Consider the following 6000-nt stretch of genomic DNA (forward strand, 5'->3'; position numbering starts at 1 on the left):
GCTGCGAATTTCACATCCAGCGCCAGTGTAGACATACCCTTAGATCCCACAAATCAGACCACTCCGCAGAAGTGGCAACCTCAGGCATTTAAGAAATCACATGTCAGCCTAGCCCCGCAAAGTGATTGTTTTTTAAATAATACATTTGATTTGCCTGCTGGTTTCTGAGCCTTTAAGGCTGCGCTCAGGCCACATTTTCAGTCTTTTCTCCACAACCAGAAGGGCTAGAAACTTTGAAACGAAAGCTGAGATTCTCACGGGATCACATGTCCCCAGCAACTGGGAGGTCCATGAGAACACAACTATAATGCAACTCGTGCTAAAGTTGTGCGAATTGGCAGCAGTGACTCAGCAGTCGGATTGTTAGGCACTTTGAGAGCCTGATGACGATCCAACAGATTATGACTCAGGAAATCAGGTGACTATTTAAAATGCTCAACAAACCAGGCAATGCCCAGAGCCAAATGTGAAATCCGCAGGTACAAATTTCACACATAATCGTTCAGCACCAGGATGACTGCCCTGTGCAAAATATAATTTGTGCCTGCAAAGGCAGCTGTTAAACCCCTAAGCACCTGGCTTGGGGTGATGGCATACGATGCCCGCACAAAACCTAATGCTTGTGCAGTGACAGTCTGGCTGGGAGGAATTAAATGCTCAACAAAAAAAAAAAGGGGTCTGCAAATGTGTGAGAGGCTGGGTGAAGTCTCTGTGAGAATGTAGCTTTCGTGGTTACTGTGGGGTAAGTTCGGCTCTTTTTACAGTGGTTGATCTATTATTAGGGACCTACCAAATTCACGGCTGTGAAAAATGTGCCACAGACCGTGAAATCTGGTCTTTTACCCTCTACAGATGTCACAGGAGCGACCGGCATTCCTCAAACTGGGGGGCCTGCCGCAAAAGAGGGGGGGTGGGTCGCAAGATTATTGTAGGGGTGTCGCGGTCTTGCCACCCTTACTCGTGCGCTGCCTTCAGAGCTGGGCGGCCGGAGAGCGGCAGCTGCTGGTCAGGCGCCCGGCTCTGCAGGCAGCGCCCCGGCAGCAGCAGCGCAGAAATAAAGCTGGCAATGCCGTACCAGGCCACCCTCACTTCTGAGTTCCTGCCTTCAGAGCTGGGTCAGGACTCCTGCAGTTACACCACCATGAACTTTCAGATTTCAATATCTGAAATCATGAAATTTATGATTTTGGAAATCCTATGACCATGAAATTGACCAAAATGGACCGTGAATTTGGTAGGGCCCTATTTAGTATGTTTATTACTGTAGCGCCTAACACCCCTAGTCACGGACCAGGACCCCCACTGCGCTAGGTGCTGTACACAGACCAAAAAAATAGCCTCTGCCCCCAAGAGTTTACAATCAAGCACGGGAAAAATGCTACAAAATAAAAACTTGCCTTGTAACCTACTGGGAAGTCCTTGTTTCTCCTGCATTCAGATGGGAGTGGAGTTTCTGGTGTCCTACTCTGTAGCGTTAAATTGAGAGCTCATGCTGGGAATCATCAATCAAACTCTCTCTCTGGGAGGCCATTCCCTGTGAAAGAGGTGGCGACGTTTGGCTTTTGCGTTCGATTGTTAGCCGAGCTAATCACTGGAACTTTCCTATAAGAGCGCAGCGGAGCCGGGAGCAGAGGTGTACGCTACCTTGTGGGTGGTTTGCTTCATGTCTTACAGCAAAATGGTTCTGAAGAGGGACCTGCTGTGAGGAAACAGTTTCCTTTCAGAAGCTCTTCCAGAGCCTGCATCTTTCCAGTACTTTGCTACACTCTCTGTCACCAGTTCAAATCTGGCCTGGCTCCAACAGCGGTGGTTGTCTGAGGCCTTGGGTCAAGTGTGGTGGGTCTCACACCACAGCCCAGAAATCACCTCCAAAATGGGCCTGCCTGTCCCTCCTGTTGGCAGTCCCATCAGAGAGGCCAAGGCCTGAATGGGCCACGAAGGCCAGACTCCCCTCTCCCTCCCTCCAGGGCAGGGCGGAAGGACATTGGGCCTTGTCTACATTGGCCACCCCAGGGGAGCATTTTCCCTGTGGCAGTTCTGTCAGTGGTAGCAGCAGTGGGTGGCATTGCACAGACAAGGCGCAGGCATTCGTATGGCTGGGCCAGCCAACCCTGCTCAGAATAGGGCCAGATGTCACAGAGGTAAATATGCCCGTGTCCCCATCTCCCCTCCCCGCAGTGCAACCAACCCGTGGAGCTGCCCCAGTGATAGCACTGCAGTGGGAGATTTCCAGCCAAGGCCTGGAGGGAAGACACCTGTGGGCCGCCACTGTGCCTTTTCTGTGCACAGAGCGCTCCGGTCTCCAGGGCTGCCAGTCAGGCACCTTCCCCCAGCACGGAGTTAAAACAAAACCCGGCTCCCTCCTCATCCCCCCAGCTGAGTGACACTTCCTTTGCCCAACACGCTGGCCCAGCACAGAGTGGGGGCCCGACGTGCTGCATCAGGACAACAGAGAACGGTAGCGCTAACCGTCACTGCCGGCCCAAACCATCTGCCATTTCCGAAGGTGCCGCTTTGGCTGGACAGGGGCTGGGAAATTAGGCAGCTCAGCAATAGCGAGACCTCTGCATGCCATCCACCTCCACCCCCAGCCTACCTGCCTTCCTTTGATCCTGAGCAAATGCATCTGGGGAGAGCGTAGGCCTGGAGAAGGGGCAATTAATCGAGATGAGTAAAGCAAAGGCTTTGAAATACATCGGCCTGGGTGTTTTACTTTTAACGGGAGAGGAAATCCAGCAGCTGGGCAGAGGCCCCGGAAAGCTGAGGAGGGACCAGTGCATGGCAAAGTCGCAGAGCGCCCTGCCACTTTCCACAGAGTGCTGCTAACCCAGCGCATTAACCCCAGCCCACAAGCTCTTTACAGTAAGTAATATCACTTGCATCAATTACCTAATTGCTGCTTTGCACGTAACCCAGGCTATGTGCAACACGGTGCCCTGTGCTCTCCAGGGTGCGATGGCTCAGCCCTGGACTCAGGCGCAAGAGAACGTGCGGCTTCTTTCCCCAAACTGTTTATTTCCGACTCTGTGTGTGATTTGCATCCACCCGTCGTTCCTACCAGACCCAGCCCAGGCTGAAGGTGTTGGGCTCTGATCCTGAGTGGTGCTGAGTGCCTCTCTGCCCCAGCTTCAGTGGGGACTTGGGGGTGTTCAGCACCCTGCTTAGCAATTTCAGACCCGTTTCTTGTCTAGATGGATTTTCAGGCTCTGTATTACTTTACAGAGCCCCAGACCATGCTAGGCAATTCACAGAGCAAACAGCGGGATGTGATCTCTGCCCCAAGAATCTCCCAACCTCGTTTTAGAGTTGGTGCGACGAGTGTGGTTAGCAAACTATAAAGGAGGGTGCAGGCGAAGATGAATGAGGTTATAACAAGACTGCATGGTTGCCTTGCTTAGTTAGGCAAGTGCATATATTGATGGTTCAGTTATCCTGTACTGTTAGTATTGACTCAATTCTAATGAGCAACGAGGCAGAAGTGAGTTGTAAGGAAGGGATTTTGGTGGGCAAAGGATGGGGCAAATAGCACGTTTCATCCAGAAAGACCCCACAGTGCTTCAGAAAATCACTTCACCCAGCACTGAAATGCAGCTGCCTCTGGGCTGGAACATGGCAGTGATTTGAGAATGAACAGCAACGGTAGATGACAACTCGAGAAGGATGTGAAAGACTGCTCTATTCCATTTGAAAGGGCAGGGGGAATTTGGGCAAGCAGAATGTAATTAGCTGGGGCTGGAATTTAGTCATGATTCTGTGATTAACACCACTGTGCCAGGGAATCTTTAAAACGACGACCGTTTGACCTTTCATCCAGCACAGGGCCTCTAACGGACACCGTGCTGGGGTGAAGAATCAAGCCTGGATTTCTTCCATGGTCATAAAGAACCATGGGCCCAGTGGTCGTTAGTCAAGTGAAAGGGAACGAAGGGTTAAGTTGGTTCTCCCATATGTCACACCCCGTGCACTTTGCTCATTGCAATACGTTCAGCGTCTACTTCCCTGCAAACTTAGTCACAAACATTTAGTTTGTAAAATGTGGCTTCCTGTCTGCAGAGATGACATTACCCATAAAACAGCACAAATTGTCCCTTGGATTTAAATACGGCCTGCTGCATAAACCATCTTTTATGAATTTCACTTAAGGCTGACAAGTGTCCCTCCCCTGTTCCCCCCACATCCTTTTAATAACATCAGCGATCTGCACAAAGCCCGTAACCACTCTCCTTCGGGAAGCAAATAGCCTTAAGTGCACTTTTGTCATTATTACTTCTCACCAGGCCGTTTAACAGGGGATTGTACTGCCGAGTTCTCAGGCTCTTGCTACGTCCTTCGCATTTTTGGAAAGAGTCTCGGGGTTCCGTTTCCAACCGGTTTGGCGGAGGCAGGGAGGGTGCAAGGATGCTTCGCGCCCTAGGCAAAACTTCCACCTTGCACCCCCCCACAAGCCCTGTGGCAGCTCTCCACCCCCCCCCCCACGGGTTTAGAGTCTAGGCAGAAACACCTCCCCCTACACGCACCTGAGCCCAAAACAAACCAGAACCCAGCCATTCAGAGCCATTGGTTACATCAGTGGGTGCCAACCTCTTGCATAGAGTCATCAAAATTCCTTGCACTGGTTATTACCCCAGTTCAGCTGGCCCCAGGCTCTTTATGACGGGGCATGTTCAGTGAATTCTACCCGGGAAGATGCTGAGCGTAGAAGAGACCCGTGCAAAGTTTTGAAAGGTGTTGGGGAATCATTTGTAGTAACAAATGTAATAACGCTAATGGCTTGCAGTGCCCGTCTCCAAATAGCGATCAGCCCAAAGTGATTTACAGTCAGACTGACAAGCCGCAGAGAAATGGCTTCTCCCTGCCACAGAGATCCAACGACAACGCTGGTAGCTGTTTAGGACAGGGAGGGAAGAAGCTGACCATAGCAATTTGAAACGGCAGGAGGAATTAAGGGAGACAAAATACAGTTACCCAAATTGGGGCCGGGAAAGAGCCAGCTCATACTGAAAGAGCCTGGGTTACTTTTCTGGCTGTGCCACTAGTCTGCTGGGTGACCTTGGGCATGTCATTTCACTGCTCTCTCTCTCAGTTTCCCCATCTGTAAAATGCAGATAATGCTATTTTGCAGAGCACTTTGAGGTCTACTGATGAAAAGTGTACCGTCAGGGCGTGGTATTAGTAAGTCATCAGACATAACACTGATTAACATTTCAGAGGGGCGGCCGTGTTAGTCTCTATCAGCAAAAAGAACGAGGAGTCCTTGTGGCACTTTAGAGACTAACACATTTATTTGGGCATAAGCTGTCGTGGGCTGAAACCCCCTTCATCGGATGCATGTATCTTCCCGTATCTCCCCCTGAAGACATTACATTACCTCCAGTTGCACGGCACCATGCGGGGACAGCAGTTTGGAACCAACTCAAAGGCAAAATGTGCTGCTAGTGCCTGGAGGGAGGAAGAGGCTCCTTTGGGAGTCCCCCTTCCAAGTACAGACCCCGCCTCACCTTGCGAGAGCTGACTTGAGCACGGCATCATCCGTACTGCCAGCAACAGTAACCGCTGAGTTCATTGCCCCATCGGAGCACTGAACCTGCTCATCGCCAGGTCTGCAAACTTTCGCATCCCCTGGCTGCTCAGCAGCTGTTGCCGTGTGACGGGAGGAGATGATGGAAGTGGCAGGGAGCTTTTTTTATACTCAAACTCTTGGAGTTTTTACAAACCTCATTATTTTAAAACTCCATCAAAAATGTACCAGAAAATCTGTATTGCCTGCTGTTCAGTTAAAAGGTTCCCATCTTGTCATTAGCTGTGAGAAGTTGGTTTATCAGAAAAATTGTGCATCTGTAGAACAATTGCTTTCATCTTAATGCCCCTGGGCTCTCAGCCAGACAGCCGGGAGCTCCGTCAACATTTGGCCATCTGTGCCCTCCCCCCGCCCCCGAGCATTAATATTTCTGGCAGCCCTTTCTCTAAGACGATTGTGAGGTTGCAGCCTTCAGCACCCGA

The sequence above is a fragment of the Mauremys mutica genome, chromosome 23 (assembly GCF_020497125.1).
Source record: "Mauremys mutica isolate MM-2020 ecotype Southern chromosome 23, ASM2049712v1, whole genome shotgun sequence".
NCBI lineage: Eukaryota > Metazoa > Chordata > Testudines > Geoemydidae > Mauremys > Mauremys mutica.